At 33.8% G+C, this 27,581-nt stretch overlaps 1 protein-coding gene and 1 long non-coding RNA gene across 9 annotated transcripts in view; one reads left to right on the top strand and one right to left on the bottom strand.

Moving 5' to 3' along the window:
* LOC110256311 (uncharacterized) overlaps window positions 1-27,581 on the bottom strand; it is a 611,762-nt gene that overhangs the window by 45,097 nt on the left and 539,084 nt on the right. The window lies entirely within an intron of this gene.
* Window positions 1-27,581, top strand: part of LOC106508354 (uncharacterized) — a 460,477-nt gene that overhangs the window by 272,222 nt on the left and 160,674 nt on the right. For 6 of the 8 annotated variants that reach the window (XR_014824157.1, XR_014824158.1, XR_014824155.1 and 3 more), the window contains exon 2: window positions 18,396-18,486. This is a non-coding gene — a long non-coding RNA (uncharacterized LOC106508354). Of the gene's footprint in view, window positions 1-18,395; window positions 18,487-19,235; window positions 21,976-27,581 lie in introns of those variants that run through there. The other 2 variants (XR_002337717.2, XR_002337714.2) reach the window with 2 other exon arrangements.

Raw genomic sequence — 27,581 nt, 5'->3', positions numbered from 1 at the left:
TTATCCTTTTTGTTTAGGCTAGAAACAATATGATTACAGCAGTTCTAGGACAATTTTCCAGCACAAACGTGTGAATAATAGAAGAGAGTCGAAATTTGATCACATACTCATCTTCATTGTCACAAGTAAGGGAGAACAAAGAATTATCCAGGACTAAATATCAAGAAAATCATGGTCGAGAAGCTCTACCTCAGCATAATCAGAACATTCATGAATCTGGGCATAAGTTTGCTTCTTCTGAAGAATATGGCTATTTATGGAAAAGGTAGATGTCTTAGCAAAAGTAGAGTTCTGTTAAGAAGGAATAAGAATGGGAAGAATGTTGGCTTTGGAATCAACAGTGTCCACTTCACCCAACCTGCTTTGTTCTCTTTATGTTCTTCATCAGTTGTTAAACTCATATGTATTCTATAGACAGTACTTTCTTTTGTCTTGTTTATAATTGTTTCATTTTATTTTATTTTACATTTTTAGGGCCACATGCATGGCATATGGAGGTTCCCAGGCTAGGGGTCTAATCGGAGCCACAGGTGTCGGCCTAAGCCACAGTCCCAGCAACATGGGATCCAAGCCATGTCTGCAACCTACACCACAGCTCATGGCAACACTGGATCCTTAACCCACTGAGCAAGGGCAGGGACTGAACCCACAACCTCATGGTTCTTAGACTCATTTCTGCTGCGCTGTGATGGGAACTCTAGTACTTTCTTTTTTAAATTGAGGTATAGTTGATTTACAGTGTTAATTTCTGGTGTATAGCAAGGTTATTCATTTATATATTTTTTCATATTCTTTTCCATTATAGTTTATTATAGGATACTGAATATCATTCCCTGTCCTATACAATAGGACCTTGTTTATCTATATTATATTTAATAGTTTATATCTGCTAATCCCAAACTCTTAATTTATCACTCCTGCACTCCTTTACCATTTGATAACTATGAGTTTGTTTTCTATGCATAAACAGTACTTTCTTTAGGATGTCTTCTCAGAATATAGTCCCCGCTTCCCAATTACTTTCCCCTGTCTGGAATGCAGACTTCCCATGCTACTCAAATGTATAGTGCCTCATATTATTACACTCATCTCTTGAATTTTGATTACTCTTTTCTTTTCTAAACCCTTCACTTTTGTGTAATATCTTTAGATGGTAGGGACCATATTCTTTTCATGTAAAAAGGTCCATCAAGAAGCAGTGTGCATATCAAATAGTATGTGAGCAATAAGTGACTGTCCAATGAAGAAGTAACACATATTCCTAAATTTGTCTTCAACCTCTGGGGAGTTTCTGAACATCTACAAGTCTGGTTTGCGGACCTAAACCCTGACACAAAACACAAAAGTGTGCCTAATTGTAGACCTGCTCTTTGCTTTCCATTACCATTCCCAAAATGATCTCTAACCATGTTGACCCTTCTGTGTTTAGCATTCAGGTCATGATAGCTACTACCATCATGAAAACATCCTGAGACGTCAGTCTTTTCTCTATTGAGGGAAGGTGTCTTTGGTTTCTCATGTATATTCTTAGAAAGAAAGGGCAAAACAGAAGAAATGCTCATAAGAATCAATACCAAAGGATTAACCTTTAATATTAGTTACTAAATGTTAAGAATACTATAAGAATATTGGAATTTTGCCAATTTCCCCTTTATTTTAGTCTCACCAATTGGTAGGTTTGGGAAAAGGTACATTTTGACACACAGTAGGTACTTCAATTACATCCTGAAAGAATCAATTGCTATTCTTTGTTGAAGCAATGAAAACAGCATTTTGATTTGAAATTCATCTGATAAGAATGTAAATAGCTGTGTTTCATGTTCTTTCACAGGAGCTTTATTTTTGAAAACAATTAATAATATCAAAGTGGTATATTTCCTTTCAAAACCGGAGGGTTCATAATGGATTTGTATTCATATAATTTTTATTGTATATCAGAAAGCAGAATATATTCTCATTAAAACAGCAGGGGAAAAATAAAGAAATCTCAATTTAATTAAGGTAATGTAGTTAGAGATTCATATGAGCTCTTCAATGTAAATTCTGCATTCAGAGGTCTGTAAGATAATGGTAGTCTTCTTAGGCAGAAAGTTTTAATAAAGACACAAGCCAATTTAGCATATTCCTGAGAGAAAATATTAAAGTTAAGAGAAAGGATACATAAAATTTATTTTAGTGCACTATTTAAAATTGCTTTTTGTGTGTGTGGTACATTACCACAATATTCTTTGAAAGAATGCATTTTAGAATCCTTAGGTCAAATATCATTGGCTTTTGCAAGCACCATCTTTATTCAGTTTTCTCCACCTCCACCATGATAATTTTGCTGACGGAGCTCACTTCTCCTAGAGCTCCTTAAATAGTCTTCTGACAGCTCACCCTTCTTCCATACTTGTTCTCTATACAAGCCCTTGTCGAATGAAAAAAATGCACAATGTACAAGTTGAGAATTAAGTTTTATTTGGAAGACAAAACTGAGGACATAAACCTGGGATATGGCATCTCAGATAACTGTGAGAGACTGCTCCCAAGGGATAAGGGAGATGCTAGGATATATGGAAGTTTTTGCAACAAAGACCAGATAGTCAGAACTTCAAAAGATTACAGTTAATTAAGGAAAATCAAGAGTTCCTTTGCAGCGCAGCAGATTAAGGATCCGGTGTTGTCACTGCAGTGACTCAGGTTCAGTCCCTGGCCAGGAACTTCCACATGTCACAGATGTTGCAGGAAAAAAAAAAAAAAAAAAAAAAGACAATTAGATATCTCAAGTTAAGGAATTTAGGGAGTTCCCACTGTGGCTTAGTGGAAACAAATCTGACTAGCATCCATGGGGACACAGGTTCAATCCCTGGCCTTGCTCAGTGGGTTGAGGATCCGGTGTTGCCATGAGTTGTGGTATAGGTCACAGACACAGCTCATATCCCAGGTTGCTATGGCTGTGGTGTAGGCTACAGCTACAGTTCTGATTGGACCCCTTCCTGAGAACCTCCATATACCACAGGAGTGGCCATTAAAAAGACAAAAAAACAAAAAACTGAAAAACAAAAAACAAACAAACAAAACCAAGTTAAGGAATTTAGTACTTTTCTGTTTATGGGAAGATCCAAAAGTCTGGGCTCATTGAAAACATCCTTTGATATCCCTCAGCTGTCTGGTACCAGTGTCCCATGCTTTCTCATCCTGAGTCCCCTCAGGTTGCTCCACTGGGGGTGTCTACAATGGCTGAAGGGTTGTTTCCAACTTGAGTTCCCTCAGGGCTCACCATCAGGGGGTGCTCAAGTGGCTTGATGGCAGCAACGTCCTCTCTTTACTGGCAGGCAACATTTTATCACTGCCATTCTCCACCAAATAAAATGTGGAACTGAGAAATCACTAATTTTCTTGAAAATTTTCAATGATTTCTTGTGGCTCTGACTAAAATTCAAAGTCTTTAATCTGATCTACATGATTTATCTATCTCTCCAGGTTCTCTCACTCTTTCTTAGGAGGTTTCCTTGAATTCCCCACTTAGAACAGCAAAGCCCTATTTGATGGCCCTAAACCTTGTTTTCTTAAAACCCTTCTAGTGTTCCTCTTCTTGTGTCTATATTTCTGCCATACTGGCTTTGGTTATTTGTTGGCTAAATACCCCAAATTCATTTTCACCTTAGGGTCATTAGCTTGCTCTTTTCTCTGTCTGGAATCTTCTTCTCTCAGATCTTTCCTTGGCTGGTCTTTTCTTGTCAGTCAAAACACAGTTCAAATATCACCTCTTTAGAGGAGCTTTTTCTGCCAGAAAATCTAAAGGTATCCTTCTCCTAATCCCAGTTATTCTCTATGACGTTACAGTATTTTTTCTTCTTTTAAAAAATTCTTGTCCCTGTCCTAAAATCAGTCTCCCTCTTCTCTCCTCCTCTTACCCCTCACTTCTTTCTTTTGTTTATTTTTTCTGCCACTGGAGTGTGGGCTTCATGAGAGAAATCTTTTTTATTGCCCCAATAGCTAGAATGGAGCTTGGCATATAATAGGTACTTATTTATTATTGTTGAATCTTAAAAAATAAAGATCCTCTTTGACTAGAATTTGTACCAACTGGTTCTGATTCCTCACTATGGAAGTGCTTTCTACCAACTTTTCACCTGGCTGACTTCTATTCATTTTTAATACATTTCCTCAGGAAGTCCTAGTCATCTGATTTTCTTTTGTCTTTTTTTTTTTTTTTTTTTTTTTTTTTTTTTTTAGGGTTGCAGAGGAGGGATATGGAAGTTCCCAGACAAGGGGGGGTTAAACTGGAGATACAGTTGTCAGCCTACACCACAGCCACAGCAATGCTAAATTTGAGCTGCATCTGTGACCCATCCTGTAGCTCACAGCAATCCTGGCAATCCTTAACCCACTGAGCTGGGCCAGGGATCAAAGCTGCATCCTCACAGATACTATTTGGGTTCCTTTCCACTGAGACATGATGGGAAATCCATAGTCTGACTTTTACAATGTTTCACTATACTCTTTACTTTGCTTCATAGAACTTATCAAAATTTGTATTTGTTTATTGACTGTTTAAGAAGTCATATACACATATACATGTGTATGTGTATCTATAGGAGGTATGCTGTAAATACTGTGTAAATTCATGGGGGTGAAATGTATTGAGGTGTTGATGAAGGAACTTAAGATTTTTTCTTACTGCGCAATTGGTAAAACCAGGGTATAGAGTCACCCTATTTAAAGTAGATGTGACAGTGGCATCTGACTAAGGACATTGACCAAATTAAGAATACATTAAATCAGAGTTATTTCCATGTAGTAAAAGAGAAAGGTGAACTATGTATTGGTATTTTCATAGAACAGAAATGAAAAGAATTTAAATAGCCAGCCTTAAGGTGATATATCTTGTTAACTTGCCAGTATGTATTACCTCATTTTATATTAAGCCAAGCAAACCATGATACCTTTTTGAAATAGTTAAGAATTGATATGGAGATCCCATCATGGCTCAGTGAAAACAAATATGACTAGTATCCCTGAGGACAGAGGTTCAATCACTGGCCTCGTTCAGTGGGTTAAGAATCCAGCTTTGCCATGAGCTGTGGTGTAGGTCACAGACATGGCTCAGATCTGGTGTTGCTGTGGCTGTGGCATAGGCTGGCAGCTATAGCTCTGATTCAACTCCTAGCCTGGGATGCTCCATATGCCATGGGTGTGGCCCTAAAAAGACAGAAAGAAAAAAAAGAATTGATATAGCAAGATGCCATTATGAGTCAGTTTAAGGTATAAATTAAATAAAATTGTAATTTTACTTAAGACCATAATTAATGAATGATCTCAAAATTATTTTTAAAAGTACTTTTTAAAGTGATTTTCAGAATAACTTTAAGGATGAAGAATTAGAAAAGTTATTGCTTTCCTGTTTTATTCTCTGATAATAGGCTCTCTGAAATACTGACTGGATAGAAGATGACTACGGCTGATCTATAAGCTGCAAAGGACTTGGAGGCAGAAAGTCTCGAGAGTCCTGGCTATACCACTTCACTAGTTTTATAACTTAAGGCATATTTCTCTTTTTCTTTCTGAGATTAACTTTCTCATCTGTATTTGGGCATGATAAAATGCCTGTTGGTTGCTGGTGAAACAAATTTTGTGAAGTTTATACAAATGCTCATTGTATAATTATTTTGAAAATGTTTTCACTCTCACCTCAAAGGTTTCTGTCTATCACAAAAGACTGTGCTAAAGGTGGAGTCATTTATAGACACTGAGAATTCATAAGTGTAGTTTGTCACCATTAGCTTTGAGCACAGAACTACTACTAGAAAGGATAAAATACAGGTATCACAAGCAAGGGGACAATATCACTGACCTGTGCATTCATGAAACTCAAGGCTGTGGACCAAATTATTACCCTTCTTGGACTTGAACTCTACACACAAAGACCAATGCACATACATCTCTTTGCTGCTGTCTTCCCTGTGACACCATAATCCCAACTACTTATGGCTATAAGTATAACATCAAATGGCTTGTAATAATATATGGTTGTTTAGTTGGTTATAGTTGTTTGTCAGTTAAGATATCAAGTCAACATCTCTCTAAAAGAAAGACACAGTTCAGAAGTGGAATCGACACATACCACAGAGGGGGAAATGCTACCATCAGGGAATTTCAAAGCTCTTATTAGTTTGGGTTCTTTCTGCTGACATCTCTTTGGTAGAGCTTTTGTAACATTAATGTCTACTTTTGCCAGTCTCAAGTGCCTTGGGGTAGATACAGATCAGGGAGATGTCCCAAGGGGATAAATCCATTCCAGACTTTCAGGACACGAGCTATGCTCATTTGTGATTTGGCCATACCACAAATTTTATACCTCAACAAAGGGCATTCATTGAAGTCACTTCATGTAGGATGTAACAGGACAATCTTGCAATATTAAGGAATATAAGAATGTCCAGAGATAAGAGACACAGAAATCAGAATTTTCACAAAGGTAAAGAATTTTTTTTCCCCATCCTCCTAAGGGTCACATGAGCACCAGATATTGATAAGAGGCCATTGCATGTATTGGTTGGAATGGTTGTTTTTATTCTATCATGAAAAAATGATCCATTATATGATCTACCCTTCTGAAAAGTACTTAATGCTTATGTTTTCAAAGACACGAGATAATGTGACTCAACCCAATATATATCCTAGACATAAATTCAAAGTTGATTAATGTCAGTGGAATTGGACCTTCATCAGAATTCTGGGGATAGGTTTTTAGCATATGATACAAGATTTTTTTTTTTTTTTCTTTTTGCCTTTTCTAGGGCTGCTCCTGCAGCATATGGAGGTTTCCAGGCTAGGTGTCTAATCGGAGCTGTAGCCACTGGTCTACACCAGAGCCACAGCAACTTGGGATCTGAGCCGAGTCTGTGACCTACACCACAGCTCACAGCAACACTGGATCCTTAACCCGCTGGAGCAATGCCAGGGATCGAATACACAACCTCAAAGTTCCTAGTCAAATTTGTTAACCGCTGAGCCATGATGGGAACTCCTGATACAAGATATTTTTGCAAAATTTCTTTTATGATGTTTATAACTTGCACACTAAAGAGATTAATAGTAAAGTTTTCTGACTCTCAAAGCCTTGCCATAATATTTATTTAGCTAAACTTAAAGCCAAAATTTTTTTTAATTTTAGAATTACATTTTTCTCTTTCTATTCTCATCTGTTTATAATCACCTTGCATATTTCCATGTTTTTTTTCAGTGCATGTGTTCAGTGATAACTCATGCATATTTCACTTAATAGGATTAATTATCAGCCTTCCACTAATTATAATTAAAGTCTCCTCAGGTAATTGTGTAAGTTAACTTTGGCAATTCACACGTACAGAAGAGTATTTTGTAGAATAATAGGGCATTGTGCTGCAAAATACAGTAAAGAACATAAAGGGTAGGAACATAATAAAAGAATTCAGAGCTCTAATATATTAAGCTTTTCTTCTGTGTGTTGCCATATATCTAACTGCAAATTGTGCTACTAAATATATTACATCATCTACATATAGTAATGATCCCTTAATGCAAACCTTATGACAGTAGGCATTTCTACGAAAAATTAATTCAAAAACATATAACTATTTCTCTCCTCTCTTAATAGATATTAGTATTCTAAGTTCTCGCTAAATAGCTTATGCTTTAGAAGATAAATGCCCTCAAAATTGGTAATTTATATGCAAAACAAATGAAAAAGACTTTCCTCAAAGCATCTATCCCTGAATGTACAAATTAAGGCTGGCTTCGTTTACGAAGCTTATTTTTTAACTTTTATTTATACCTAATGGTTCATTTATATGTTACTACATTAAGAAGTCAGTGTTTTGAAGATGCCATATGACACTGAAATGGCCATCTTTTGAAATTATAGGATGCTTCGTTGCAGAGTCAGACTCTAATCTGCAACCAATTTGTGTCAGCTTTCTGCATAGAAAAAGATCTCAAATCCTCTCTTAAACCAGGAATCAGCTGAAGGTTTGTCTTGGTTTCGTGAGTCCAATGCAATTAGGCAGCACGTGAATGTGGGCCACATGCGTTTATTGCTCTTCCTAGCATGTGTTACTTTGATGTGTTAGGTCGGAAGGCTCACTCTTTTCTGGGCAGCCTTCCTCCTGGGTCTTTATACTGCTTAGCAGTTGAGTCGAGACTTTGAAACACAGCCTAATTTAGAGGCGGATGCTGCAGCTGCTGCTGTCATTTCAGATGATTTTTTTTTTTTTTTTTTTTTTGCTTTGATGTCAGCTTAGAATCTTGGGTGTTGTATCAGTAAAGCAGTGTCTGCAATTCACAAAACAGAAAGCGCACCATTTAAGCTTTTGTTTTAGTTTTTAAATCGAATTTTGACATCTAAAGGATCAAAAAATTGTAGCTGAGCAAAAATATATGGAATTCCGTATATTAATAATTGGGAGAAAGGTCTGAATAAAGAATATATAGCTCTCCTGGTATTAATTTAAACAGATTTGCTCACTATCGGCTAAACATTGATGATAAAATATGTGAAATGTAAAGCAGCCTCTGGTTTCTTGATCTTGCTCCCTCTACATCTAATCAATGTGGCACAGAGGTTTTCCTTCCAAATGTTTGACTCATCATTAAAGCAGTTTGTGTTAATTATTATTATGTTGTTGAACTATATACTTTACCTTAGCAGAAAACCTACCAAGTCCTTTCAGGACAAAACCAATAATGGATCCAATTATCTTCATTTTCACTAATTGAAAACCATAAGTCTGAGAAACTGTAAATCTGCTGGCTTTCTAAGTTGGAAATAATGTCAACATCTTCAAATCATCTGTGACTTGATATATGCAGTATAGGTTTAAAGTCTAAAAGAGGTAGAAATTGGGGAGTTAAATACTAGTGAACCTAAAGAACAATATGGGTAGGTTTCCTAGGCTGATCAAGACCGAAAAGTCATGGAGGATTCCTTTCTATGCATTCCCTGCTGACAAAAAACATTTATCATTGAGGATCTTAGAATATCATCTGCCTATGCATATGCAGGTTTTTTGTTTTGTTTTGTTTTGTTTTTCCAATAAGATGAAGAGGCTACTGTTTGTGAGCAAGAACAGAAAATAACAGTCACTTTTTTTGGTGTGATACAATTTTACCTAAATTTAGAGAGAAAAGCTAATAAGGACTTTATTGTATTACATTGGCAATAAGGAAAGTCTAAATCCTGGTTACCTGAACAAATTCTGTGAAGATCCCTCTCTTTTAATGACATATGACACTGAAATGGCCATTGTTATTATAGTATATTCTAGGGAAATTTCTCTCAGAATGTGCTATGATAAATTTCCCTGAGAGCAAAAAAAACATTTTATTGCTGAAGATAACGATCCACATTTTTAAATTTGGTAAATGTTTGTCTCAGAAGGTACCGTTTTAGCATAAGACACTGGAAATAACCTAAATTTCATAAAGGGGAATTGATTAAGCAAATGTCACAGAGGCCTTCAGTGGAATACGATGCAGCCATTTAATATTGTCCAACTCCATAGAAAAATATCATACCAAACTTAGATGAAAAAGAAAATGGAGTTCCCATTATGGCTCAGTGGGTTAATGAACCCAACTAGTATCCATGAGGATGCAGGTTTAATCCCTGGCCTGGCTCAGGGGGTTAAGGATCCAGCATTGCTGTGAGGTTGACAGCTGCAGCTACAACTCGACCCCTGGCCTGGGAATCTCCATATGCTGTGGGTGTGGCCCTAAAAAGACCAACCAAACAAACAAAAACCCTTAGATGAAATAATGAAGGAAACACAATGATGGTAGTGACTATCCTTAGTTATTTGGAAAATAGGGTTTTTCTACTTTTCCTATATATTCAAAACATATTTATATAGAACATGATTTCTAACTTTTATAAAGTAATAAAAATTATGTAATATGTCTGTAAATGTCCCATTATACATAATGTACTAATAGAAATGAAATATGTTTATTAACTGTGTTTTTACTTAAAAAATAAAGTCCAATTCCATTCAATTCCTTAGATTTAGCATGGACATAAAATATTGTTTCTCTTTTACTATTTGTGGGCATTTATCCAAACATAGAATTTTAATGTTCACATTTTCACTTTGCTTATGCCAAGTATTTTGCTACCACATGGAAGTATTGTAATATGACTTCATTTCATTTTCTTATATTTTAAAAATTGTGTTGGATTTTCTAAGTATAACTGAATTTGACAATAACAGCTCTGTTTCCTTGAATTTCCTAAAGTAAAATTTATTATTATAAAGTTTTTGTTATAAATTTTTATTATGATAAAATTCTTTTAAATAATAGATAATAAGAAATTATAGTGAAAAAGTGATCCTAAAGCCATACAAATTTATTGTGAATTTATCATAAATTATTGCTAAATTTAAATAGGGCAACCAGAAAACATGTGTAACTGAGTTAAATTTAAATTAATTAAAATTTTATAAAATTTATAATTAAGTTCCTCAGTCGCACCAGCCCCATTTCAAGTGCTAAATAGCCACATGTGGCTAGTCGCCATGGTATTGGACAACTGATGTAGAATTTCCATCATCACAGAAAGTTTGATTGGAAAGAGCTGAAATAGACACTACTTGAGATAATTAGTGCTCTGCTTCTCATTTTATCCTTTATAGCATGTTTAGAGAAGCAAATTTCTAGATAATCATCTCAAGTTTCTTTTTTCATTTTGCCATCCTATGAAAACATGTTTGAAAGCGAGGGAAAAAGACCATCTCTCTCAGCATGTTTTGTTTGCCATGTGTGTTTATATGGCAAAAGAAAGTCGTATGATTGAACAATAGTCTGTACTAAAATAAAATCCATCTTTCATGCCTTTGTTCTTACAATATTTGTTTTTCTCAAAACACTGATTTTTTTTTTCTTTTCCCTACTTTAACATGAGCAATAGGGCACAGAGCCTTGTGCAAATAGAAAGCATGGGAAAAATCTGGAGGCTACCAGGCACTTAAAATGAAAGGTAAAAGGAGGAGCTTCCTTAATCCGAAGAGGATAAGAGAGAAGATAAATCCCACTGTGAAAATACCTCTTTAAGGGAAAAGAATATAAAACAATGGCATAAATATGGCAACCATCTTTTATACCACACCGAAGAGCTTTTCCTAAAGAGTAATTGTACAGACAGTGAAATTTAAGATCAAAGTAGAGATCAGAGTCATCTTAAAAAAAAAACACACTTTCTTTAAATCATAAATATAATAATTTCCAATAGAAAAATGATAGGAAATACAGAAAAACTTAAAAAAGTAAAAAGCCATCATTATATTTTTACTTAATTATTAAATTGCGTAATTAAGATACATTTAATTTTCTAAGACTGTTTTACTCTAAAATTCTCTCTTAACATTATAAGGGCTTTATCAAAATAATTAAGAAGTGTTCATAAAATGTAGTTTCAATTATTTAACTTATGTGTGGAATTAATTGATTTATCACTTTGTAATATTTAGATTATTTTGAATCTTGTTATTTAAATAATGCTATAAACACTTTATTGGCTTGTATCCTAGTTTACATCTGTCATTATTTCTTCAGGATAAGTTTCCAAGAGTAGAATTATTAGATTATAGCATAAAATCTTATGATAAATTTCTTTACAAAAATGTGATAATGTCCTTTCCTGCTAGCAGTGAATATGAATTCTCTTTTCTAATGCATTCTTAGTAGAATGGTAAATAAAGAAATGGTATTACTAAAGTTGGAATTATTCAATGTAAGTTTGTATTCATTCATGATAATAAATGATAAAGATGATGCTATCAAAATTCATTTTTAAATATAATAAAACATCATATGTTAAATTCTAGGAGTTCCTATCATGCTCAGTGGAAATGAATCTGACTAGTATCCATAAGGACGTAGGTTCAATCCCTGGCCTCACTTAGTGGGTTAATGACCCTGTGCTGCCATGAGGTGTGGTGTAGGTCACAGACACGGCTTGGATCTGGCGTTGCTGTGGCTCTGGTGTAGGCTGGCGGCTACAGCTATGATTTGACGCCTAGCCTGGGAACTTCCATATGCCATAGGTGCTGGCCCTAAAAAAAAATCAATTCATCAGAGGATAAAACATTAACTAGTATAGAGAAATGGAAACAATTTCCTTTCCTATATATTAATCCGTGTTTCTTAAAAGTATGAAATACATATCAGGTAAACAACAGCATTGTGGTATAGCCTTGCCTTTTCCCCTCAGTTTTATGGAGGTATGATTGACAACTAAAAGTTGTATATATTTAGGTTGTATAATGTGATGCTTTGATACACATATACTTTGTGAAATGATTACCATAATCAAGCTAATTAACATATACATCATATCACATAGTTATCTTTTGTGTGTGTGATGAGAGCACTTGAACTACTCTCAGCAAATGTTAAGTATACATATATTATTATTATTAACTATAGTCACCATGCTGTACATTACATCTACAGAACTTATTTATCTTAGAACAAAGTTACCCCCGCCAACATCTTTATTTTTCACCCACCCAACCCAACTTTTTTTTCTTTAGATTTCACAAATAAGTGATATTGTGCTGTATATGTCTTTCTGTACCTGATTAGTTTCACTTAGCAAAATGTCCTTAAGGTTCAGCCATGTTGTCACAAATTCCCTCTTTTTTAAGGCCGAATAATATTTCTGTGTGTGTGTGTGTATGTGTGTGTGAGAGAGGGAGAGAGAGAGAGAGAGAGAGTTTCTTTACTCATTCATCTGTTGTTGCCTTATCTAACCTACTGTGAATAATGCTGCAATGAAGGTGGGTTGGCAGATATCTCTTTGAGATACTGATTTCCTTTGGATATTCACCCATAGGCGAGATTTCTGGATCATATTTTCAATTTTTAATTTTTGGGGCACTACTCCATACTGTTTTTCATAGTGGCTGAACCAAATTGCATTTCCACCAACAGTGTAATAGAGGAATACTACTACTGTGGAGAATAGGGAACAGTATTCCTTATTCTTAAAGCACAATGCCTAGCACATAGCATGCAATTTTTATTCAGATTCTATCATCATTACTGGAATTGGGGAGTTGCTTCTGTGCATGAGCTAAACTCCAAGACCCGTTATTTGGCACTGTGTAGTTTTACTGCATTTTCTCATCTTGCTTCAGTGATTCCTATAACTTTAAAATTCTTCTTTGTATCATTTTGGTATTGTATTATACATCCTTTGGTTGTTTCCCCCCCAATTATATTGAAAATTATTGTCTAGGTTGTAACCTTTTTAGGTTATTTTTTAGATTTTGATAGCCAACTTCATATGAGCATTTAAAAAAAATAATAACAAATCCCAATCTTTTCTGATGGATTTAATTGATGTCTTACTTTAATTTTCCTTTGGGAGTATGGAAAGAGAAGAGCCTTTTTTTTAGATTTCACCTTCACAAAGGGTCTCAAAGTTTCACTTTTGACATTCTGAATGTGGTTAAAATGACAAAAATCATAAAATCACACTGACTGGACTGTTTTTTATTTAATATGTGTCCTGTTACTGGATTGTACCACATGCTATACACTGTGAATTATTATTTTGATAAACCATGTGATAAATTTATTTTTGTCTGGCACCATTATTTGACTGCATTTTTTGATATTAAGATAATTACTTTAAAATGTAAATTTTAAAAATAAATTGTTTTTTAACCCCCCAAAACAACAAACAACAACAAAAAAGTGTTCCCTATTCTCCACATCCTTGCCAACACTTGTTATCTTTTGTCTTTTTGATAATGAGCCATCCTAACAAGTATGAATGATGTCTCTTCATAGATTTGATTTGCTTTTCCCTGGTGATTGAAAACGTTGAGCATATCTCTGTATACACATTAGCCATCTGTATATCATCTCTGGAAAAATGTATGTTCAAGTATTTTGACCATTTTTTAATCAGGTTTTTATTTGTTTGCTTGTTTCTGCTGTTGAGTTCTATGTGTTTCTCTGAATATTAACTCTTTAGCTGATAAATAGTCTTCAAATATTTTCTCCCATTGAATAATTTGCCTTTTAATTTTGTGGATTGTTTCCTTTGCTGTGCAGAACATTTAGCTTTATGTATACTCATTTGTTTATTTTTGCTTTTATTGCCTTTGATTTGGTGTTAAATCCAAAAAATCATTGCCAAGACTAATGTTAAGGATCTTTATTCCCTATGTTTTCTTCAAGGAGTTTTACAGTTTAAGTTGTTACAGTTTAAGTCTTTAATCCATTTTGAGCTGATTTTTTATTTGTAATGTGTAAAGTTACGCATTTGTAATGTGTAAAATAAGGATCCAGTTTCATTCTTTTGTATATGAATATCAAGTTTTCCCAATACCATTTATTGATGAGGCTATCCTTTCCTATTGTGTATTTTTGACACCTTTGTCAAAGATTAGTTGGCTCTAGGTGTATGAATTTATTTCTGGGCTTTCCATTCCATTGATGTAAGTATCCATATTTTTGCCAGTACCACACTGTTTTGATTACCAGAGCTTTCTGATGTAATACGAAACCTGAATTTTGAAAAGTGAAATACAAAACTATGGAATTATTTTACACATATTTTGAAGAGTATTAAGGAAACAAAAGATACTGAGAAACAGATCTATCTGTGATTATTCATCCAAATTGTCTTTTTGGAGTTCCCGTCATGGCTCAGTTGTAAAAAACCCAACTAGTATACATGAGGACATGGTTTCAATCTCTCACCTCACTCAGTGGGTTAAGGATCTGGTGTTTACCTGAGCTACAGTGAGGTCCACAGGTGCAGCTCGAATCCCATGTGGCTGTGGCTGTGGTGTAGACCAGCAGCCACAGCTCTGATTCGATTCCTAGCCTGGGAACTTCCATGTGCTGTGGGCATGGCCTTAAAAAGATAGAAAAAAAAGTTACCTTTTTAAGTTGACTTTTTCTAATTAAGGCCAAAAGTATATAGAAAACAGGAAGTGGTAAGATTCTGTTACACCATTAAAATTCTTCCAAAATAGCACAGGATGGATCTCAATTAACAAAAACCCCAAACAAAACAGAAACAGGTAAAATCAAGTTGTGTCCTATTCACTTTGTTTTGCAATTGACTATAAATTTTACAGAGTACTCTTGGAAGTAGCATTTATTAAGTGGCTAGTATGCATTGACTACTTTATATGTAAAAATTATGTCCAAAGTCATTTAGTTAATAAGCACAAGAGCTGAGATTTGAATTATACCAGGTGGAAGGGGTATTTCATACTTAACCACCTAATTCCTTATTTCCCCAATGATTTTGATGCCTGTCATCATAGCTTTTTCCTCTCCTTAGATAGGAAGTGACCATACAGGAAATCTACTCTTAATAATTATGATTATGTGAGAAGAATTCAGCTTAGAGAAGAATAGTGCTCAAACTTCTGCTGGTTAGTCTAAGAACTGAGACATCAACTTAAACCTTGATTTAAATCTAGGGTTAAATTTAGCTGTTCTAATTCCTTTCAGTTAATTTTTTTAAAAAAATTAAAAATATGAAATAATTAAACAAGAAATTTATACCTGAAACATTTAGAAAAATTATCTTGAAATGTATGTGTGGGGGAAAAAACCTCTCTTTGTTTCTAAACTGGATATACTGATTGGAAGTGCTCAACATCTTTCTTGAATAAATCTTAACCCATTTGAATTATTTATAATTTATGGTTTCATTGTCTTTGAACTAGAGCAAGAACTTAAAAACACATTTGAAGTAATCTAAATTAAGAGTTTTTCTGGATTAAAACTTTTTTTTCTTCTAGCATTTTATAGTTACCTTGAATAGGTCTAGATCTACAATATTTTCTTTCAGCCCTTGGCTTTTAACTAGTCTTTCCAAAGTATTCTACTTCACAGAAATAAGAATTGTCTTTCTCTTGACACTCATATTCCACTGGGTTATGAAATATTTAATTAAACTATGTGAATTCAGTTCCAAGCCCAATTGAAATAAACATTTTGTGTTGTGTTTGAACATAACTGACTTTTATTGAACATACAACTTAGCCAATGAAGCAGCCATGGGGACTGTGTACTAAATATTGTTAATCTCAGTATTATACACAATGGATGCATCAATAACACATTATACAGAGGGAATAGAGCCCTTCAAAGAAAGCTTCTTAAATGTGGCTCCAAAATTAATCTTTGTTAATTGTCCATATCTTAAAGTATATCATTCCTTCCCCTTTGTTTTCATAATCATTATTTCCATACTCATTACCATTAGTAATTGAGATCCTAATATAGAGAAGACTATGCTAGAAACTGTGCAATCCAAAAATTTTAAAATATGGTTTTTAACCTCAATGGACTTGAAATTTAGCTGGGAGGAGAGAACATCAAAGAGTTCTGAAAAGCCTGGAGTAAAATCAAGGTGAATTTCGGGGTAGGCAACATTTTCCCAATCCTTCCCATATTCTTTTAGGTCTTCTAAGAAAAGGCAATATGCTAATTTTATTAAAAGTACCAAGTTTGGGAGTTCCCATTGTGGCTCACTGGTAATGAAACCAACTAGTTTCCATAAGGATGTGGGTTTGATTCCCTAGCCTTGCTCAGTGGATTAAGGATCCAGCATTGCCAGGAGCTGTGTTGTATGTCACAAATTGGGTTTGGATCCTGCATGGCTGTGGTATAGGCCAGCATCTGCAGCTCCAATTTGACCCTTAGCCAGGGAATTTCCATATGTCACAAGTGCAGCCCTAAAAAAAAAAAAAAAAAAAAAAAAAAAAAGACCAAATTCTACCTAATGCCAATTTCCTGTATCAACAAAGTAACCAAATCTATTAAGGTACTAAACAAGTACTAAACTTATCTAAAATGCAGACAAAATGTTATTTATAAATATGATTTTTACAGCAGTGAAAGCAAACTAAGTATTCAACCACATGCTATTAAGAGCTTGAGAATCTTTCATTTATGTTTCCTGCATAGAAGCAAGTTGAATTCATCAGAAAATATTATAGTAAAACAGAACTTGTGGACAAACATAGCTCTTTAAAAACCACATAATCTCTTGTGATTAAATTATTATGCTAATAGTTAAAATAAAGGAACATACATATAACATGGACTGTTAGTAAACCATTAAAAATAATTTTATGAAGGATTTAAAAATAATATTGAAAACTTCTAAGTATAATTTTTGTGTAAAACCCTGAAATATAACTGATAATAGAGTTTCACCACAGTGGTATAAAGAGTCCTGTAAAACTCCGAAAGGATATAAACTGTAGAATTTATTGGAAATTAAATACTTTCCTTTATATTTACTTGTTGCCAATTGAAATAAATGTTACTTTGTATACATTCTTTTTTCTCACATTATCATGTTCCGTCATAAGTGACTAGACACAGTTCCCAGTGCTACACAGCAGGATCTCATTGCTAATCCATTCCAAAGGCAATAGTCTGCCTTTATTAACCCCAAGCTCCCACTCCACCCCACTCCCACCCCCCTTCCCCTTGGCAATCACAAGTCTATTCTCCAAGTCCATGATTTTTTTTTTCTGTGGAAAGGTTTATTTGTGTCATATACATGTATGTGTAACTGGGTCACCACTCTGTACAGTAGAAAAAAAATTGTATTGGGGAAATAACAATTAAAAAATAAAAAATTTAAAAAAGTTACTTTAAGTACATATTACATACATTTCCATTTCCCCTAATGTATCATTTAACAGAGGTTGTGTTTTAAAAATATCCCTAATAATAAATATTCACAGAATTTTTAATTGTTTTCCAGTCTTGGTGAAGATAAATTTCAGATGCAAGCAGCTATAGAATGTACATGGTTCATTCAAAGCAAAAGACAAGGACAAGGCATTGTCAATTCTCCATGTGCTATTATATGGCTTGTACTGAATTTATATTCCTTGGAAAGTAATACAAGCTGGTAAAACTTTTTTTCTGAAAAGGAATAGCACTATCAGATTAAAATTAAAGATATATTCCCCTACATATAACAAAAAGTTTTATTTAAAGGATATATTTTTTTCAAATATATGGTAATAAGTAAAGTTGTGATTCTATGACATTGTTCAACTAAATTCATTCCAGATAATCAAAAGTCCACTTAAGCTACTTACTCTGTAAAGGTTACTTCAGTTTTGTTACAGTGGATTCAGCAATACTAAGTAGTAAGGGTACAGGTTTTGAGATGATTTTAATGCTACTGCAGGCACAGATATGAGTAGTTAATAACATTTTAGGGAGAGGTTGAAGAAATACTAACTATGCTGTCTTTCCTATTAACATTTCATGCACACGACTTTCAAATACTTAACACTGTTAGCTCATTTTATTCATCATCAAACGGATATTCACCAGAATCTTGAAGTAACTTTCAGCATCTTGCTTTCTAGGGTGATGGCCAAATGTTGTGCAGAAGAGCACTGGACATTGGTGGGCAGTGGAGGTTGGTAGCTGAAGTCCATACCCTGCATCATTTCTCAGGTTGTACCCTTACTGTCTTCCCCTGCTTCTCCCTATTTTTCCTTTTTATTTGTTCTCTCAGTTAATGCTCTCCAAGACTTCACAGCTCAGACATATTCAAATTCCTTGCAACTTGCTTCCTCTTAACAACCAGCCAATCTTCATAATCCACTGATGTTTATTCTTCAAGGTATTTCAAATCCATTCCCTTGTTCTATTCCTACTAATACTCCCTTTGTTCAGATCAATATACATTTTAACTCTGCCATCACGATAGACTTTTTCTCTTCTTCCATTACACAATATGTTTACTTACAATTCATTCTTCTTTCTGTATGAAAAATTTCTCAATTATAGACATCCTCTTAGACTACCATGAATTCTATGTACAATTTTGAGAAGAACACCTTGATAAGTAATCCTTTTTTATACTGCATTTAAAGGCCATAATGGTTCTGAACCTATGTTAGAATATAGCATCTGATGTCAAATGATTTCTTTACTATTGCTTCATTGTAATGTCAATATCTTTACATAAATATATTTCCCTTTCCTGATGACTGTGTGCCTTCTGGATTCCCTAGTTTCTATCAGTCACAATAGATTGAAACCATTGAGTTTTCTTGTCTAATTAGTGTTGGCCTAGTATATTGTGAAGTTCTGATACACACAGATGTTTTCATTCTAAAATATGTGAAATTTATTTATTGATTGATTTTTTCTTTTTTTTCTTTTTTTAAGAGCTGCACCCACGGATATGGAGGTTCCCAGGCTAGGGGTCCAGTCAGAACTGTAGCTGCCAGCCTATGCCACAGCCACAGCAATGCTGGATCCGAGCCACATCTGCAACCTATATCACAGCTCAAGGCAAAGCTGGATCCTTAACACACTGAGCCAGGCCAAGGATCAAACCTGCATCCTCATGGATGCTGGATGGGTTTGTTAACCACTGAGCCACAACGGGAACTCCAATATGTGAAATTTATAGTACAGTATTCTCAAACACTAAGGGGCTATCAATTATCTGGGATTTTTTAAAAGGCAGATTTTGATTCAGTGAGTATGGGGTAGGTACTTAGAATCTATATTTATAACAAGTTTTCAGGTGGTGGTCATGCTGCTTTATACTATATGATGGTATTAATTAAGTACTATTATCAATGATTATCTATGCACATGAAACCCAGAAAACTATTACTTTGGCAAATAAGCTTTCAACTCAACAAATATTTATGGAGCATCCGTGGCTAAAAAGTACACAGGGTTGAATAATAAGATTACAATTTAATAAAGAGGATATAATTAGATTAATTTAGATAAATAAATGCCAAAGATTAAACCTATAATACAGAGTAGATTACAATTTAATAAAGAGGATGTAAATAGTAGATTAAGCAAATAAGTAAATTCCAATTATAAAAAACCATAATACAGAGTAGAAATATTTTATAGTGTCATATATCACCAGAAAGTCACAATGTGGGAAGTGATATATGCCAGTATGTCCAGTTAACAAGAAAGTAAAAAGAGCTTCAGAAGAATGTGGCATTTGAGAGCTTTTTGGAAGTATAATTTCAAGAGGAACAATATGAATAATACAATGGAAATAATAAAAGGAGCATTCTGGGTGGAAGAAATTCTCAGAACATAGACACAAAGGTAGAACACTGTGAGGTATTTGTAGGAATCATCAGGAAGTCCTGTTTGGCTTTGCTGTTTGGTGAGTAACAGAAGAGTATAGGAAGGAAACTTAGAAGAGGAGAAGAGGTCTAGAAAACAGAGAAGAGAATTTTAAGTGTCACCAGATATCAACTTGGCTTATATTCCATGTAGGAAAAATTGGCATGATACTCTATTCAAGGCATAACTTGATATTTTCAGCATACCTTGCAGAACAGCCTACAATAGGTATCTCTCTTAAAGCAGTAAGAATCTTTTTAATTTTTCTGTTCAACTTAGCAAACATGTAATGTGTAAGATAGGAAAGGAAGGAAGCAGAGAGCAGGTCTTGAATAACAATCAAGATAAACGAATTGTTGATCACAAGGATGTATTAATGCACAAGGACTGGCATAATAACTATGGTTAAGGACATGATTGATGCTATCTATGAGTGACTTTTATGTAGTGCCTTTACATATGACATAGATGGCAGTATAGGTATATTTGTGGATGGCAGGAGTTAAATTTAATATCCGTAAGAGTCAAATTTTCAATCACATCCAAGTTCTTATCATACTATTTCTTTAGAGATATTTACTCTGATTTAACATTAAGGCACATAATTTAATTGTCCAGGGACTGCTCTGGTCTTCTTGATTCATTTTTAAAAATTATTTAAAAAGTAAAGTAAAGTTGATTTACAATGTTGTGCCAATTTCCACTGTACAGCAAAGTGACTCAATCATACATTCTTTTTCAATAATATTTTTTATCTTGGTCTACCCCAGGGGACTGGATATAGTTCCATGTGCTATACAGTAATATCCTATTGCCTATCCATTCTAAATATAATGGATAGTTTGCATCTATTAGGCCCAAACTTCCAGTCTCATTTCTTCCCCCTACCTCCTTGGCTTTATGTCTGTGAGTCTGTTTCTGTTTCACAGATAGGTTCATTTGTGGCTTATTTAGATTCCACATGTAAGTGATATCATGTGCTATTTGCCTTTTGTTTTCTGACTTACTCGATTACTAGATTACTGTAGCTATATAGTATTCTCCGAATTCTAGGACAGTTATGCTTTCTGCCTTGTTTTTTTCCCTTGGGATTGCTTTGGCAATTCTTGGTCTTTTATGGTTCCATATAAATTTTTGGATTATTTGTTCCAGTTCTGTGAAAAATTGCATGAGTGATTTGATAGGGATTGCATTAAATCTATAGATTACTTGGACTGTGAAAAATTGCATGAGTGATTTGATAGGGATTGCATTAAATCTATAGGTTACTTGGATAGTATGGCCATTTTAGCAATATTAATTTTTCTGATCAAGGAGCACTGGTCATCTTTCCATTTCTTTGATTTTCTTCACTAACATTTTATAATTTTTAGTGTGTAAGTCTCTCACCTCCTTGGTCAAGTTTATTCCTAGGTATTTTATTTTTGGTGTGATTTTAAAAGGTATTTCTTTTTATATTCTTCTAATATTTCATTGTTAGTATGCATAAATCCAACTGATTTCTGAATGTTAACCTGTATCTTCTTGATTCTTTTCACATAGTGAAAATATTACTGTCTTTCATTGTCTTTTTTTTTTAAGTCACCAAATAAAGATACAAACCAAGATAAAATGGTGCTTGCTAAGCAAATTAGATTCAAACTATCCCAAATAAATATGTAACCCAATTAAAAATGTGCTTTTCGGGGTCACTTCTAGACAATCCTCTCTCTTTCTATTTAAATTAGATGATTGCCTCTTAGATACTTTTATATAAAATTCTGGAGTTACCACCATCAAAAACAACCTGGCCCTTCAGAGGATTCCCTTCCAGTCTACTCTTGATTTCTGGTAGGTTAATTACCAGTTGCTTGCATCATGTCTCCATATTATACATATGAGCCAAAAAAATATGTTCTTTGTTTTTATACTGAGCAAAGGAAGGTTCAAAAGGGCAACAACAATTCTTCAAACTATTCATAATAATGATGTAAAATTACCAGCTATATAAGCATTTAGGCATTTCTGTGTCTGGGAGGAGTTGGGATGGTCTTTATCTTAAGATAATGTCTCAGGGTCAACCTTCATTGAAGCTCAAAGTAACACTAAGTAGCAAAGAAACTACCTCAAACACCCTCTTACAGGTAATGCATAGCACTGAAATATGTAACTCCCATTAAAGACCCTTTAAATTTAAAAGCTGCTCTTTTACGGGCTTTTCTTTCTCTACACACTGTTTAAGTTCAGTTTCTTTGCTATCCTGGTGAAGTAGGGATCTGGATGATTTTAATGTCTACAGATACCACGAGGCAATGGAATGAGTCATTTCCCCCCAGTCAACCAGATTTTGAAAATTTTAAAGTCTATTCTGGGAGGAGTTGGGATGGCCTTTATCTTAAGAAATTTATTTGAGACTTTTACATTATGAGTGAGCACACATTTAAGACCGCCTTTAATGTTTTTCTTGGAAAAATAGTACACTTAGGAATTAAACCTTGTTCCAACAACTGGTTTTTATTAGTAAGGAAGCTGAACTTGAAACATAGGACACAGGAAAAACAGAACAGAGGAACAGACTCATTAAAAAGTAGTGTTCTGATTTTTCACCTACTCATTTTAATAAATCTTTTTACCAAAATTCCTTGTTAACTCATGAAAGATGTGTATACACATTTTTCTCTATATATGTGACTAGAAAGACATTTTAGGTCTAAGGCAGAGATCACTGATTGTGTTATGGTGATAAATTATATGATGTAAACTAAAGTTTTATACAATATAGAGAGTATATAGTTTTAAAAGTAAAACTGTATACCCCTCCACACATTGGCAATGAAAATCAGAATCAACATTTCCAAAAATAATTTTGAACCACATAATTAATTTCTCATAGATAATTTCTGGGCACAGTGTCATGTCAGTCAGAAACATTTGTTACACTAATGGTACCACATGTTGAAGGAGTGTGAATAAATGTAATATACTTCCTCTTAGCCAAACTCTCAATTTCATCAATTGCTTTTAGTAAAAAATGATTTTCCAGGGAGGTTAGCATTATCTCCAAATAGCAGGAATTTAGGATACTTAAAATTTTATTGAAATAAAATATGTGAAAAAGTTTTAATCTCCTTTTCTGAAAACTGAAAAACAATGTTCTCAATATTATCCACATTTTAAGCAAAGGAATTACATTATCAAAAAATGTTAACGAATTTTATGCTTATACGTGTTAATTTTAAGAATTTGCACCCACTCAGTATTTCTCAACCCTATATTCCTTAACATGCCCTTAAAGTTTGTCTAAAATAACCATAAACCATGACACTACTGGACATTATTATTAACGAAGGCCATGAAAGAGTATGTGTTTAAAGCCCGATTAAAGGATATTTGAATGACCTTTATAAAATTTTGGAATACCAAGGATTATGCATGTTGACAGTGAGTGAAATAGAATAACCAGAGATAAAAAGTATTTTTAATCCTAGGGGAAAATAAATCCATCCAGAATTTAGCCATAAAACATATTTTTGCAGCTACTTTAAAGAGGCTTATAAATCTTTTCCTCTCTCCTCAGTCCATCTAAGAGAAATCATTCACAGACATCAAGTTTAGTCTGAAAAATTCACAGGGAACATTCCATCTTTTGTAATTATTTTTGAATGTCAAATTAAATTTTGCATATATATTTTTCTTTAGGTAAAATTAGTAAAACATAAATTCAGATAAATACTGATAAATATTGAATTCACTGTTCAAAGAAACTTTTAAATAATACTATGACTGCATATGTGTGTGTATATATATATAACCAAAAAGTGATGAGCCCTATGAAGAAAAATATATTGCGCTCAATGAAGGAGAATGGTAAGAAGATGTGGTTTGGATTGAGGGAATCAAGGAAGTCCTTTATGGGGAAAAACATACTTAAGCTGAGACTTGGAATATTTAAGGTGGAAGAAATATCCACCTTGAAAGCAAAATTGAAAAACAGCTTAGAAGATTTGTTAAAAAGAGGCCATGTGGCAAGAGGAGATTTAGGAATGCAAACAAGAGAATCAGACCCAGATAATAGAGAGCTTGGAAAAGAATTTGGATTTTATTTTAAATACAATGAAAAGCTTATAAAGCTTGCTTAAAGGGCAATGACATAATCTAAGAAACATTTTAAAAATGGCACTTGGCACTTATGTGAAAAAGAACTGAAAGGGAAGAAGAGGGAAATAAGAGAGATTAATATGTATATCTATTAGATTTGCCTAAGAAGAGATGATGGTGATTTTGACTAAGGTGGTGGCACTTGTGATGGAGAGAAGTCATTGATGTATTTAAAATAACAAATGCTGCAGAGGGCGTGGAGAAAAGAGACTCTTCCTACACTGTTGGTGGAAATGTAAATTGGTACAACCACTATGGAAAACAGTTTGGAGGTACCTCAGAAAACTAAATATAGAACTATGATATAATCCAGCAATCCCACTCCTAAGCATATATCCAGACAAAGCATTCATTGAAAAAGATACATGCACCCTTATATTCATTGTGGCATTATTCCCAATAGCCAAGACTTGGAAACAACCTAAATGTCTAATGGAAGAGGAATAGATTAAGAAGATGTGGTGTATGAACACAATGGAATACTACTCAGCCATAAAAAAGAATGACATAATGCCATTTGCAGCAACATGGATGGAACTAGAGACTCTCATACTAAGTGGAGTCAGGAGGAGAAAGACAAATAGCCTATGATATCATATATGTGGAATCTAATATATGGCACAAATGAACCTATCAACAGAAAAGAAACAAACTCATGGACATGGAGAACAGACTTGTGGTTGCCAAGAGGGAAGGGGAGGGAGTGATAGGGACTAGGATTTTAGGGTTAGCAGATGAAAACTATTGCATTTGGAATGGATAAGCAATGAGAAATTCTGCTGTAAGCCCAAGGAAACTATATCTGATCACTTGTGATGGAACATCATGGAGGATAATATGAAAAAAAGAATATGTATATATATATGTGTGTAACTGGGTTACTTTGCTGTGTAGCAGAAATTGACAGAGCATTGTAAATCAACTATGATAAAAAAATTAAAAAAACTAAAATATATGTTGAGATCTGATGATGACTTGATGTTGAAGGCAAAAAGAAGATACAACAAAAGTGCTAGGTCTCTGGTGTGGAAAAGTTCATGGATCTAGATGCCTTTAAGGATTACTTTTCTTACAACACATATCAATTATTGAAAGTGGGATTTTGCTATCCCCCACAGTTACTGTTGTATCATCTTTATTAGGAATATCAAATTATTCCTTTAATTTTGTCAGTTTTCGCTTCATGTATTTTGGGGCTCTACTATTATATATATATGTATATATATATATACAACTGTTTTATATATATATATATAACTGTTTTATATATATACTGTTATATATATATATACATATATATATACTCATTCTATCTTTCTGATGGATTATTTTATCATTATAAAATATCTTTTTTCTCTAGGTGCATTTTTTGTTTGTAAAATTTATATTGTTTTATATTCATATGGCCCACTAAGCTTTTTGTTTGTTGGTTTAGTGCATTTATATTTTCCACCCTTTTCCTTTCAGTATACTTAGGCCTTTCAATCTAAAATGTCTTTGGTAGACAGTAAATAGGTAATTATTAAAATCTATCTTCTAATCTCTGCCTTTTGATTGGAATGATAACTCCATTTACATTTAATGTAATTATGGCTAAAATTAAATTTACATCTGCCTTCTTGCTCTTTGTTTTCCATTTTTAATGTCTTTTCCCCTCTATTTCCCCATTACGTCCTTCTTTTTTGTTAAATAGATATTTTTAGTATATTATTTTAATTTCCTTGTTATTTATTATATTTTTGAGGATTTTTTTGTTTTTTGTGGTTGTCTTGGGTATTACAATTAATAAATTAGATTGATACCACCTTAGTTTCCAATATATACTTTATTCCAGTAGATGTCCATTCTCACTCTTCCTTTGTTCTGTGATTCTCTTAAAATTACATTTTACACATTACAAGCCCATTTACAGTTTTATAATTATTGCTTCATGCATTTGTCTTTAAATAAGATAGTATAAAAAAGAATTACAAACAAAAAGACATTTGTTCTTTTTTATTTACCTATATGAGTTATGTTTACTGATGCTCTGTATTTCTTTCATGTGGATTCAAGTTACTGTATAGTGTCCTTTCATTTCAGCTTCAAGAACTTTTGTGATTATTGTAGGGTAGAATTGCTAGAGCCAGATTCTGACAGTTTTTTTTTCCCTAGCAATATCTTCATTTATCATTCATTTCTTGAAGGATAGTTTTATTAGATTTAGAATTTTATATCTTTTGTAGCTTAGAGGGCTATATTAATATCAGGCAAAATATATTTTAAGACAAATTGTTTCTAGAGAGAGAAATATTTTATAATGAAAAAATGATCAATCCACCGGGAAGATAGAACAAGTATAAACATATATATGCCAAACAACAGAGGCCCAAAATACATGAACTTGATTGAAAAACAGTTTACAGATTTTTTTTTTAACACTTTGTGTCATTACCCTGTGTTTTGGACTCCATGGTTGCTTTTAAATCTCATTAGTAAGTGCTTGAATGTGGGCTTGTTTTTCCTTTGTTGCTTTCAAGATTCTCACTCCATATTTGGCTATTCTCAATTGGACTATGCTACATCTAGATGTGATTATTTTAAATTTTATTTTACCTGCAGTTCATTGAGATTCTTGGATGAGTAGATTAATATTTTTCATCAAATTCTGGAGATTCCTGACCAGTATTTCTTTATTTTTCTTTATTTTTTTTGTCTTTTCCAGGGCCACACCCACAGCATATGGGGGTTCCCAGGCTAGGGGTCTAACCAGAGCTGTAGCTGCTGGCGTACGCTACAGCCACGGCAATGTGGGATCTGAGCCATGCCTGTGACCTACACCACAGCTCATGGCAAATGCCGGATCCTTGACCCACTGAGCAAGGCCAGGGTTCAAACCCACAACTACATGGTTCCTAGTTGGATTTGTTAACCACTGAGCCACAATGGGAACTCCGAGTATTTCTTTAAATATATTTTCTGTTCTTTCTCTTTCTTTGCTCTTTCCATTATGTGCGTAATGAAATTTCCATTATATGTATGTTGAAATGCTTTTGGGCATCCCTCTAGTGTTCATTATTTAATTCACTTTTTTCTGCTCTTCAGGCTGGATAATCTCTCTTGAACTACCAAGTTTAAGGATTCTTTCTCCTGCTAGCTGGATTCTGTTTTTGAGCAGTTCTAATGAATTTTTTCTTTCCAGTTATTGTAACTTTCAATTGCAGAACTATTTATATTTAGCTTTTTTTTTTTTGAGGGGGAGACATTGCTATCATATCTCTTTATTTCTTTAGATATGATTTTCTTTAGTTATTTAGACT

This window comes from Sus scrofa, chromosome 13 (genome assembly GCF_054392235.1).
Source record: "Sus scrofa isolate SSC_HxYL_T2T_F1_AM1 chromosome 13, Sscrofa_HxYL_maternal_Yorkshire_Landrace_v2.0, whole genome shotgun sequence".
Taxonomy (NCBI): domain Eukaryota; kingdom Metazoa; phylum Chordata; class Mammalia; order Artiodactyla; family Suidae; genus Sus; species Sus scrofa.
The sequence above is the reverse complement of the archived record's forward strand: the minus strand, read 5'-3'. Positions and strand labels throughout refer to the sequence as shown.